Raw genomic sequence first — 13,552 nt, forward strand, 5'->3', positions numbered from 1 at the left:
GTGATCACACACAAGCCACAGTAGGTATGCACTGAGGTCTGAGATCCCAAACCACATTGGAAGTGATTCTGGGTATGCATACCTACATTTAATCAGCCAGCAAACAAATGTTTACAAGTTTGTTTCACGCAAAGTTCCTCTTCAGGGCGTCAGTTTCTGATCGCAGTTCAAGGACATGTTAGTCAAGGGGAGGGGAAACTGCAAGTTGTGGCAGGGAGCAGCCTGCGTCTCATCATGTTGAGGGAGACTCAGTTCTCTTGTGATCATACAGGCAGTAAGAGGCATACAAGTGTTTTGACAGAGGAATTTAAACTAAAAAACCCAACATCAGAATCAACAGAAGATGGAATAAAAGATTATTTGAAACCAGATGAGAAAAATTAAGACTCATGAGTATGTGGTTGTTTTTAACAGCTCTAGGGCAGTATCTACCTATCCAAGTAGACGCCAGATTTACAGTCTGTCTGACCTTTGTCAATTTAAACTTAATCACTGTTAAAAATGCTGCTCAAGTAGATTTGCTAACACTGCAGTTCATGGTACTCTTATTCACAGCCCGTCAAATATGCATCATGTGCCATCTACCTGATTCATATCCACTGTGCCGCTTACTCCAGATGAAGCCATGACTGAGGTATTCTACACGACATCTGATTCGTGACATGTCTTGTTGATTTTTCTTGTACATATTTCTCTAAGGGGCGTGCTGGACAAATCTTTCTTCTCGTTTGGGTCAAGATGAGATACAGATGAGTGTAAAAGTGAGAAATGACATGTGGACAAAGCTATTGGAGAAAAAATCAGATGTGCAAAAATTAAGTCAAATTGAAGTTTTTCATGCTTGATAATAAAAGTAATAAGCACTTATTCTTATCCTGCAACTGCTGAAAGACTGAACGCGTGATTTGTTTTTTGTCTCTGGTCTTGTCAAACAGAGGAGACTAGCAAGAGCTGAATAGAAGGAAAAAAAGGGAAGAAAAACAGGGAGGGAGGGGGGAGGTGGGCAAAACCAAGAGGTTCTTTCTGAATAAAGCAAGCACATGGTGATTCTTCTTTAGCCATGCGCTCTTGAGGAATTTCATAGCTTAAAAAAGGCTAAATATTAATTAGCTGACTTTACAACACAGCAAGTGATAATAAATGTAGTTCACAGCGTTCCCTGAAGAAAGAGTCATAAAAACATTTTGGTCAACTGCAGAGTCAAAATATCTGCATGCAGTTTCTCTCTTTTAGTTATTTCAAACACCAAAAACCTCTGGCACCATCTTTGGAGTAACTTCACAAGAAGTCAGACTGCATCAGCTTTAGCTAGCACACAGTCAGTACTCAAGTCTCAAGCCTCACAGAGAGCGCCAACACCCATCCCCCACACCAGCAGTCAGCCCCAGTCTGGAGTTTTACAGCTATGCACGGACTAAACCATTACAGCAGGGTGGGGGTGGTTTCACCAACAAGCGAGGGAGCTAGAGAAGAGAATGACAATGACAACGTTCTCTTAGCACGTCAAGCTCTCTAGACTGATCAGTGGTTACGCCCGTGTGGAACTGGGGAACATTGTAATGAATACCTTCTTTCCTTTCACATAGGATCACTGTGGCTTTAAAATGGGAACTCACTCTTCTTCAGCTGTTAGAATTTTTTTAGCAAGGTTAAAATAATGATGAAGCATGAAAATGTCTCATTTCTCCTAAGTTAAGTACACAAGTGTTTCCATGAAAAGGAGGAGCTGAATGCTGTGTGCTGCTGGTTTCTTCCCTGCACCATATGCAGTCTGCTATGAGAACAGAAAATCTGTAAAATCCTGATGATATGAGAAACTGTCACTGAAAACAGCTAGCACTCGTACTCACTGATTTGGAGTAATCAGCCGCCTAGCTTACTCTACACTGGCCCCTCCCCCACTTGTTTTGCTTTGATGGATTGCTTGCAGAGAATCTTACAGCACAAAATGGCTGCTACAGCAGAACGCAGTCACAGCAGAAAAGAACCTTTGTTTCACTCCCAGAGACAAAAGCTGTTTGAATTTTCCAAAATACAACGTATACTTAATAAAACAATAGTTTTATTTTCCTTCTACTTTGTCCCCTTGTTGACATCAACATCTTTTGATTTACGCTTTTTTAAATGTTTTTATCTGGTATTGAACCTTCTCTATTAAGTGTCTTTTTCTATTATTGTACGTAAACTAACGTTTCTCATCTCTTATTTGTTTGTTGTTTGTTGTGCTACCCACTCAAGTATGCTAGGTTCCAATTGGCTGATAAGTGTGATAATTTCCAAAGTGTGCGCTCTGCCTTTCTCATAGTGCATCTAGGGATGGGTACCGAATTAGGTACTTTTATAGGAAGCGGCGAAATTCTGTCAAAAGTACCGGGTACCGATTCACGTAAAATCAAAAGGTACCATGTTTAGGTACCTAAATGCATCCTTGTGACGGAGGTGATTTCCCATGCTGGATATGAACACAGCATTGCAAGATTATATAGTAAAGAATACATAAGTTAAATCGAGAAGAAAAAAAATCATATTTTATCACTAAACAGATACCTTTTTTACCATATAAACACAAAAATGTACTGAATATTGGTACCGTTGATTATCTGTACCGATTGCCTAGTACCTGGCTGCTACCTACTGTATTGTTCCAAATGTGAAAGGTACCCATCCCTAAGTGCGTCAAACTGTACTTAAATTTAGAGCGTTAAATATCAAAGATGCTTAAAATTATCAGTTTTAGTCTGAACAGACCAACTTTTCCATGTAGCAGATTGGGAGGAACCCAATTCACGCCAGGAAATTCTGGCACTTCCATCCCATAATTGAGCCTTTACAGGTTTTTGTCGGAAGGGTAAAATCTGGGACAAAACTAGCCTTCTTTATAACACTGTTGACTGTTTATTAATACTTTGTTGTTGCTGTTTATTAGGTGCCGAAGTCCGGCAAAAAGAGACCATAGCGAAACCAAATAACTTATAAACATCCCAAATGTGTGTCTCGTTCAAAAGCTTCCGATGTTCCCGCTTTTGTTCCAGTTCAATATTACCCCCCTAGTTAGGTGTTGCTTTTATTGGTATGATCCCGAAGGGCTGCGATACAACAAAATTTTGTTTCCCTCAACAAAAAAATTATGCAAACGAAAAACTGCATAATATAATATTTTAAGTAATGTTTCTTCTAAAATTAGAAGAAAAAAATCAAACACTGACAGCCAAATCATAACAAAATGCTTTCTGGTCGTGATGACACGACACTGGATCTGAGATTTTACTTTGGGTCGGTAAAGTATGGGTTGACTTGGTGAAGCCTGGTCCTGTTTGCATTTCCACAGCTAACTGTGCCCCCTCGTGGTAGGCGGCGTGTAAGCCAGATGCTGATTGATGCATGAGTTAAATAAGAGCATGATGCTGTAGCAGCGCGATACAGTGTACCCTGTTAATAAATCCAACAAAGAAGAATAAGGCAGCACAGTAAACAAAGCACAAATATCGTAGACATCCAGCATTTCGTCACATCCAGCATTTCGTCTTCTTTGTGATTGTCATGTGGCTCTTTGTTACAAAGCACAATCAAGTTTTGTTGCAAGAAGGCTGTGTGCTGCGAGGAGAAATGCAGCCGCTGTTGCACAGTAAGTGACGATTCTTTCAACCAATCGACAGACTGCAGCTCCATCTTCTGGGATCAGATTGTTTTAGTCTGGCACCCCTACAGAAGGGTCCCAAAAAGTGGAAAGTCTTGTCTTAGTTATTTTGGGGTCTGCCCCGGGATTAGTCAGTGGAAACGCTGTAAAATGCATGCTTTGCCGAGACAAACTGAACCAAACCGCTTGTGGAAATGGGGCTCAAGTCAATTAAAGTGGCAGGCTCATGTCTAGAAATATGAGGAAATTCTGAATTTCTTGAAGGAACCTTCCAAAGCGATTAACAAAGTTCTTATCTGTCTATCTAAATGCAGAAGTACAAAATCTGCAGTTCATAGAATGTCCCTTTAAGGCTGGTTCCAAAAGTACCGGAAAAGTACACGCCGAGCAAAGAAAGCTAATTTCACTGCAGAAATAAGCATGACACTGACAGCACACACGGGGTTTCTCTTTTTCAGCTTACCTGACCAAGGTCCAGTTAAATGACATTTCACCCGAGAATGTAAAAAACACAGTGAAAAAACAGCATTTACATGGAAGGGCTGAGAGACTGAAAACGCTGTAGTATGCCAGAAGTTGGCTATGTAACTGTAGAGACACAGCCCACCACAGACCAGTAGAAGTCCGGCCAACGGCTAATAAACAGCAGAAGCAGTGCAACACTTCTCCTGTTTTGTTTGTTGGCGAGTCAGCACCACAAACAACACGGTAGTTTGCCATTGTTACCACTGTTGTTCGTGTACATTGCTGTAAGGCAATAAAAGTTGCCACAGTCAAAGTGACACGGCATTTTATAGCTGTAAGTGTGTAAGCTCAAAGCTTGCTGACCATTTCCTTCAAAGCCCTTGTTTCAAAAACAGACAGGTGAAGTAGCAGAGACTACACCCATTTATTCAACAGTCTATGGCCAACTCACACTGTCTCCAGTTCAGAATGCCCAGGCATCAATTAGCACAGAACAGATTGAGCAAGACAGAAAGTTCCGACATCATCGACTTTCAAAATAAATTACCCCGAGTTGATGCCAAATCATATTTCTCTTTACTATAACAACAAACTACATTTACGAGGGATGTCTGACTTCTCCTTGGGTCTACAACATACCTGCTGCTGAATCCACTCTTCTCATGGAGAACAGAACATTGAAAAGGCAACAAGGCAACACACCATTTTGCAGTTATGAGGGCACATCTATCAAATTGGTAAAGAAAAATCCATCCTGTAAAATTAAAGTAACCTTTCAAGCAGTCCTGACAAGAAACAACACTAAACCAAATAAGCGTCACCATCTGAGCCCTTGTGTACCTCTAAAGGTGCCTTGGGTTTAAGTTCAAGGTGTTGACTTGGCCTTCAAAATGACCAGATCCCAAAACAGCTGAAAATCTGCGGGACGTGTTTTTCAAACAAGCTTGAGCCATGGTTGCCCCAATGCCTAAACGACTAATGTTAACACCTTGGTACCAGGCACCGTGGTTCACACCGGTGGTCATGGGGAGTCCATGGCCAGGGCTAGTTTAGTTAAAACAACAAATGACCAACAGCAGGTGGTTGGCTAGTCAGTGGTCGTTGGCAGTGGATCTGTCTGTACCAACCACTTTTGAATGCTACCACGGGCTAAACCTGACTGAATGACAACAAATGGTACTTAGAACATGCTCATTGCTAAACCTGATCAAGTTGTTCATACAGGAACACAGAGTAAAGCTTTTTGCCCAGGAGAGTTCAGAACAAAATCAACTGTCCCATGCTTTAGAGGATTGGGCTCAGTGAGTGAAGGCTATCATTTACATGCATGCAGCAGTGGGACTGAGGTTATAGCTAAAGCAACAGCAAGGGATCTGGTCCTGTCTGCGTGTACATGCAGAAAAGAAAATTAGACCTCTGGCCGAGAATTTCTCACTCCGCTTCGATAGGCGGACTGATAATATTATCCCTTGATGGCACTTTTTAATAAGTGAGGCAGTAGGCATCAAACTGTTTTTTTTTTGGTTCACTCAAAAAGAAAGCAAAATTCTAACGATGGCTGAGATAGATGCAGCTGTAGCTCTCTAAAGCTTTATGCAAGTACATGCAATGTTGTTGTTTTTGTTGTGTTTGAGCCATATACTGTGTGAGTGCAATGACCCTATTAATCATGGTCATCTGCTTCCTCTTCCGACTGAATGCCAAGGCGTACCTAGAACTGCAGAATCCAACCATTGTCCGATAGCAACTGCATGATCCAGGTGTGTCAATTGAGCTATGCTCTGTTTGATTTCAGCTAGACTAACCTGTTAACATGCATTCTTCCCCAATCTTGTGCTGGCCAAGCTTATAGTTTGATTTCTGAGGCAGCATGTAAACTTACAGATTGACAGTCTATGCTGCACAGACTACTGGGGTAACTGCACTGTGTGCGTAATCAGCAAGAGTTGCTAAAATTGCAACTATATTCAGTGCACAGTTCTGAATAAGAAAAATATGGTTATAAACTGCGACACTGCCTCAGTATCAACAAATATACTGATAGAAATCATTTCTCATACTGCCTGGCACTAAACTACATTATACCAATTCTTGCCAACTACAAGTTGCAGCAAACTATTTTTTTATAGTCTGTTCAGTAGCGAGAGAGCGGGAAGAGAACTGCAGGATTACCGCCTTTTTATGCACTAAGATCTTTTATCAAGGCGTTCAATATAACCAAACCATTCTCGAACAGCGTGTTGCGTAGATTATCAACAGAAGACAGGCTGTAACGCTGTTTCTGGGATTTAAAAGAATGGGTAAATATCCACGGAAAGAGTGTCTGAAAAGCTCTGGAAGAAGGTGGGATGCAGGTCTATGCTGTCTCTCCATTCCACAGCCTGTCCTGCCATTCTGACACTTAGCTTCACACTCTGCCTCACTGGAGCCATACTACACCATCCTTAACAACATACTAGGCGATATAAACACAATGTGATGACTTACGCGGTAGACAATTGTACCGTGTTTTTGCTGAGCCTCACAGGATACACTGGATTCATTGTTTCCTTTACTTTCCTGTTTCAGATGATTCAGGTCAGTTTAAGTTTTAACTCGGTTTGTGGCATAATAACAATTTCAACGGAAGGGGAAAAACATAAGATAGTCGCATTAGTGCCTAATACTTACATTGGTAGTCTTGCACCACCTCTTGAGAGTTGAGTTCAGTGCATCTGCTGTATTGCATGCACACAAGTTCAGGGGAGGTATCCCACTGGGCTTGTTAAACAGGGTTGGTAGTGATGACTTTATTGATACTTATGCCATTACCGATCCCGCTTGTTGATTCAATTCATCCTCTTATCAATTCCGCCGGCAAATTTTCTGTGTACTAAAAAAAGGCTTTATAGGTTTTCTGTGTCAACAACATATTATTGAGTTTAAAATAGATAAATATGATAAAACACTTTTGGTATTTATATCACAGTAGAGCTGAAACGATTCCTCGAATGATTCGAGTTACTCGATTACAAAAAATACCCGAGTAATTTTCTACGCTTCGAATCGTTTAATTTTAAAAAAGATCAAAGAGTAGTATTTCAAATAGAGCTGAGGCCATATTAAGAGTTTTCAGACCCCTCAAGCCACATCTTAAGCAACTAGCAACAAATCTAGCTTCTTTTCTGGAGTTTGGAGACGAATGGGTCATTCTACGAAACGGGTGCCATTTGGGTCCTCAACATTTGATGAGATGTACAAGGCACAAAAAATGTGTTAAAGTGTGTTTACAAATTTTGGAGCTACCAAAGCAAGTGCTCTTACTGACATGCTGTGTCAGAAAATTCTATTTCTTAAAGAGAAAATTTTTCATTTGAAAAATAACTACTCTTTAACTAATCAAAAATGTATTTTATCCGATTACTCGATTAATCCATGGGAATTTTCAGTAGAATACTCGAATACTAAAATATTCGATAGCTGCAGCCCTATATCACAGTGTTGCAAAAATTGCACTTTTTCATGGTTGGTGCTGTATTTTGTAAAGTAAAGCCAAGCTTTCCATTGCTTCGATCTCTCCGCCATTGTCTTGGAAATTCTACAGCTGACTCACAAGCGTGATTGAGGTATGGCACGTCATGTGACATTGGCACAAGATCCAGCCGCTCCAGCATGATGTAAATAATCAACAAGGGCGTAGTTCTGAATTAAGGCTACCATTTCTAATCGATACCCATCCCTAATATACGATAGATCAGATGACTTTAACTTCAAAACTGGCTGGACTAATTTAAATAGAACATATACACTTAAGACATTTCAGCGATAGCATTTCAGTATTCATTATTGTTTAAACACAAAACAAAAATGTGTCACTCTTCTAATTTTTCCACTCAACAAAGTTTATCTCTGCAAACCCAAGAATCAGAAGGGGTTCGGTATCGGTTAAATAATATTTAAAAAAAACGTGTTTGAATGGGGGGGCCAAAAAATGCAGATCAGGACATCCCTCAGTCACACTACACATGTTTTAAAACCAATACAAATTGTTAGAGAGAAAATTTCAGTAATACTTTACAGAAGTGCTCCTCACCTAAGACCAAGGAATGTACGTTTTATTCGTCAGCCCATATTTAAACATTTGCTGCTATAATCCTACAATATACATTACAATTGAGATGCATTGTTTGAGGTACAACTTTTTAATTTTGCAACCTCAGGAACACGGAGACATGTGACAGACATTACGTTGGCTCCTCAACAACATGACAACATGACAACATGCATATCTGAATGGGGGTATATATTAATAAGAAGGGCCATATTGCACAGTTGGAACCTTAGCACTGCAAATTCAGCCACTGGACTTGCACACAAGATGAATGGATCAGACACATTGAAGGATAATGCACAAGACTGTGAGTGGGTGGAGGTTTGCTTATGTGCAAGCCTGAACATACACTTACACTAAGACATTTATTCCCGCCCTAATCTCTCTGATATTATTAAAGTGAAAAACATACCATTGATAATCTACTAAATTTTGAGTGCCAGAGGCACTGCACACATTAACAGGAAAACTGTAGTAAACATTAAATAAAAGTAAGGACATAAATGTTTATAATTATGATCTATGATGATCTATTTTGTCAATCTTTTTGACTATTAGCACTGCACAGTAGTAGGAACAGGATACTGCAAGCCGTACGCTGATCATGTTTCTATAACTCTCATCAGCTTCCAGCACAGAAACCAGCTGAATCTGGTTTAAACCGGTTCCTACAGGCTAAGAGAGGTTGACAAGAAATTGAAAACCAGTGAAAACTTATGAGCTTCTTTATCAAGATTATGGGATCTTAAGATTAGATCACAATGGCCTGAAAAAAGACCAAGATTTTTTGACATTTTTTTAATCACACAATTACTTCTGTATTTAACATTTTTTTAACCTGACACTGTTTTCCTGATACCCACACACTCAGCAACAAAGTGTGCTTCTTATTTTAATAGACGGTGCCAAATATGACACTTACATCAGTTTTCAAAGGTACCAAACATGGTCTAAAGATGTATATTTTATTTGACTGGCAATTAATTCTCTGGGCACCATGCGCATAGCCCTTACAGATTGTAATACATAGAGGAACTGTTTTGAGATTTTAAAGCATAATGGTGTAGTAATAATTAATGTCTCACCATCTCCCATGATGCCTGAATGTTGGAGCTTTGCAGGGTCAGGCATGTAAACACAAAATGGTTTTCACTGTTCACTGATGTTTTTTTGTCAGTCTCTATGCGCCAACAATTACTGCATGGTACTTCAGCTATCCTACCGCAACAAGACTGTCCCACTAGCACAGGGCCAACTACTGCCTTTTTTTACTTCAGTGACATCACAGGAGGCTTGATAGCTACTCACAATGTGCATTAACACGAGTGCACTCTGCTTACTCCAGCTCCAAACAAACCTGCAAGCTCTGCTGAACATCATTTTGATGTCCTCCTCACCTTTACGTTGACTTCTGTCATTATTTAGGAGAAGCAGCTATCTGTGTATGATGTAATTTGGTGGTACCCAATTGGTGGTACTCATGCAGCCTAGCTGTGGTACAACCGAATCATAGGTGAAAATGTAAAATTTAAAATGTTTTAAAGTGAGGTGCAGATATTTGTATGTGTTAATGTGTATAGCCTTTTTAAATTGACTCTTAGACAACGTTATACCTTCACGTCACCTAGGCATAACACCCTAAAATATCGCAAAATTGGTAAAGGATCAGATTAGTGAGTCAGGATCGCAAGACGCCGAACATTGAAACACACATCAGGATAGTCATTTATATACAGTGCTGTTGAGACATGTTAACTGTTACGGTCAGACCGACCACTCTCCATCACATTTTGCCCCAATACAAAGGGGAATCAAAGGCACTTAGCCTCCCCTTCATGTTTCTACAAACATAACAGACAAGACATAACAAGAGCAGACATATCTCTCTTTGAAGTATGAAACAGCCATGTGCAAGTGAAGGTGAGAGAACCAAGCATGATGCACATAATGCAAAGAACGCATACACAATACAGCCATACATCAATAAAATGTACTGAAATGTTTCTGAATTTGTTAATTTAGTGTTTTTCAAAATGTGAATGGAGAACTCTTCGGTGAAGCTCTATCAAGCTTAGCTGGTGTTAAAAAATATAATTCCAGACCATATATAGAAAGTTCAAACACTTCTGGCGTCATTTACTAAGAATGTGGCAAGAATCATCTTTTCAGCATCCTGAGTAATAGAGGTGACATCATCCTGTGATAGGATTGATATTCTGTGTTTTTCATGTTGCTTAATTAAAGCAAGTTTAAAACTACAATATGATGTAACTGTGTAGAAAACTATTATTTGATGTGTCAACAGCTAAAAGTTACGTCTGATTTACATTCGACATTGAAGCCATTTTGACCCAATGTGGAAGTTATCACAAGTAGAATATTTAATCTATATTTTTCTTGTCATGAAGGGCATTTAAAGGTCTCCTGATTTGGACAACAACCAGGCATATCCCTATTCCTAGATTTTATGAACTGTTGCTCATTCTGAAAGTGTGCAGATGGTACACCATCAAAAATACATTTTATTGACTTATTTTAATGTGAGCTATGTAAAAAGTAAAATTAGCTCAGCAGAAATAAACTACCTTCAACATATTCAGGAAGGCTTTGGAAAATGTAGGTGGAGCCTTTTGAGGCTGCTTCCCCTTCAGCGGAAAAAACAGCTTGTGTAATGAGTTGCAAATGCACCATGTGTGCACAGCCACTGGGTGCAGTGGGGGAGGTGAAACAAAAAACAGGGCTGTACCATGCGCCCAGGAGGTGAAGAACTGAATAATCTTGCTTTAGGTAACCTAATTTAAGTGACTGAGAAAGAAAAACATGAAAATGTTGACACTCTTTACACTGTAGAATGTGAAAATCTTTTAACTGTGAATGACTTATGGTTGTGAGATTGGTGAGGCAGAGCAGCTATATGAAGCTGGTCAACTCTGTGTTCATCACCACTGCTACAATGAAGAAATCACAGATTTTGTTCTGATTTACAAACTCACTTAACAGAAAAAGACAAGAGCTGCTCAACTGCTCTTGTCATTGACATTAAGCCCCACCCACATTCTAGGGCAGTATGGTGCATGGAAAATTACTGGGCTGTACCATTTTGACCAGGAGGGGTGTGCTGTTCAATAGGAAGAGTAGGAGATTCATCTTTACTTTATCTGGATTTTTTCTAAATAATGTTTAGTGGGCAAAAAAGTTAAGAAATCATCTGCAAATTTGTTTAAATGAAGAGTGTTTAATCCATGATCACAAAATAATTCCAGCCTTGTGTAGGACATTAAACAGCAACTTCTTATGTACTTTGTGTATAATGTAAGATCTCTGTGCGGACTTTCCACTAAAAATCTGTCTTTAGTGTTTGCATTCACTAAAGGTGACCTTTGAGTACCATGATGCTTCCTTTAGGGACAAAACAACAAAGTCGTCATGCTAGGTAAACAAATCCAAGACACAATTGTTCCTTCACTAAAATGTGGTCAAATGTCATGAACAGAAAACCATTCATTTCATTCACATTCACTTGCAACACTGTTTGAGAGAATGAGTTGGAAAGCCATCCCAGTAGAAATAAAGATCTTAGCTTGTACGTGTAATGAGTTGCTAGCATCTTTGGCTAATTTACATTCGCTTGTAGAATCACACTTGTCGTTTCCAAATTTAGACCAAAGACGATAAAAGCAAAATAAAAACAAAAACCTTCTTTGATTAAAAATAAAAACATGACATCTATGGGTGACAGTAACAGCTAACAGTTTAAAGTGCAATATTTTAGCAAGTGTCTTTGTTTGACCATACAATAATATTTTTATCAGGCAGTGAGCATGATTATCGTTGCTGAAAAAGTTGCTCTTTTTGTGTATGTGCTTTGCAGTATTTCAAAGTCAGTCTGTAGCAGACACTGGTCTGATCATTAAGTTTGTTCTTTCTAGCGGTTGCTGCTTTGGCTAAGTAAAACAAAAAAATAAAAACAGTCAATCTACAATGAAAAAAATAGAAAACAGAACAAAACTATCCATCATTGCAGTGTTTTAAATTAAAAGCCGATTTTAGTGAAGCTACATGCATAGTTTGCATTAAATGAAATGGCAGGTTAAAGCTAGCATGCTAGCTGCAGTACCAGGACTCACCGACTATTCACGCCGTCGACCGTTATTCCCGCTACTGTCGGCGTTGTTGCGAAGCAGACCCTCTGCCCCGCCTCCTGCCGCTCGCGACCTCTTCCGGACCTTCCGAAGAACAACCTTGATGGTTGGGATGTGGTGTCAATCCACCAGTTTTAACATAAAACGAAGGGAAAAAGACAACTGAGCTGTGCCACAAAAATTGGGCAGAGCATTTGCGAGCTCTACCGACTGGTCTCCTCCTTCGATCACAGTTTGACTCCTCCTCTTTTCGTGCTCAAAAATCCACCAAGAGCCCACGTCACGGTAGGAGGCGGTTTGTAGACGGTCTCAAACGCGTTGACCAAACGTCGCGATTTCAACGTTTGCTTTCCCTAAGTCTCTCGACAGGCTGCGGTTTGAGGTCAGCAGCTAAAGGTAGGTATGAACAGCTCCAGGACGTGGTATCACACTTGGTATGACTGACCAGGCATGACCATCACGAGTGGTTAATAGAGCAGGAGCACCTCTGCTTGGAGTGACCAAACAGCAGTGTGGTGAGAACTACCGCACAGAGCCAACGGTTGAAACGAGGGACAACGGGGAGCAGAACATTAGCATGGAGAGGGCGGGAGGGAGGGGTTGAGATTTGCCCGCGACAGACAGATATCGCGGAGCTGGGAGAGGGGTTACCTCGAGGAGGAGGAGGAGTCAGGAGAACAGTCTGAAAAATGGTCTAGAAACTACAAGCAGTGGTTTGTTTGTGTGTAAATTAGTTTAAAAAAAAATCAAGAAGAGTTGTATGTGACTTATCTTTAATGTTTTGGATTCCCTAACATTGAGAGGGAACTTAATGTGTTATCCTAATTTTATTGTAAAATAACTGACAAAAATATAAGCATTTTAGTACAGCTTGAAAGGAATGACAAATATTAGCACTATTTGGAGGACTTAAAAAACATAGTATTCCTGAAATGGACTGAAGTTTCTTTCAGACTGTCTCTGACATAACACTGCATGAGCACATGTCAGCCATTTTGTTGACTCAGTTGTGTATAAAACTTGTAGTTCCCAAGAAGACCAGCAGAGGGCTAGTCATGGTGATCTGTCTAAATCATTGGGCTTGAAATGTTTTTGTCAATAAGTACACCTTTCCACTGAATGTGGGAACACTGTCATAGCTTCTTCCCATGGTCTGTGCGTCTGTGCTTTGCTCCCTTTTTCTCTCACACTTTGGCACACCAGGCAGGGGCCGCTGTG

At 40.0% G+C, this 13,552-nt stretch overlaps 1 protein-coding gene across 2 annotated transcripts in view; it reads right to left on the reverse strand.

Moving 5' to 3' along the window:
* Positions 1-12,891, reverse strand: part of atf7ip (activating transcription factor 7 interacting protein) — a 37,654-nt gene extending 24,763 nt beyond the window's left edge. The window contains exon 1 of one of the 2 annotated variants that reach the window (XM_074665127.1): positions 12,320-12,891. The gene's annotated coding sequence lies outside the window, so the exon portion shown is untranslated. The remainder of the gene's footprint in view (positions 1-12,319) is intronic. The other variant, XM_074665122.1, reaches the window with a different exon arrangement.
* Between the last annotated feature and the right edge of the window lie 661 nt (positions 12,892-13,552).

Source organism: Halichoeres trimaculatus, unplaced genomic scaffold, assembly GCF_033239565.1.
Source record: "Halichoeres trimaculatus isolate MK-OKI-2021-1 unplaced genomic scaffold, fHalTri1.1 fHalTri1_scaffold_2, whole genome shotgun sequence".
Taxonomy (NCBI): Eukaryota; Metazoa; Chordata; class Actinopteri; order Labriformes; family Labridae; genus Halichoeres; species Halichoeres trimaculatus.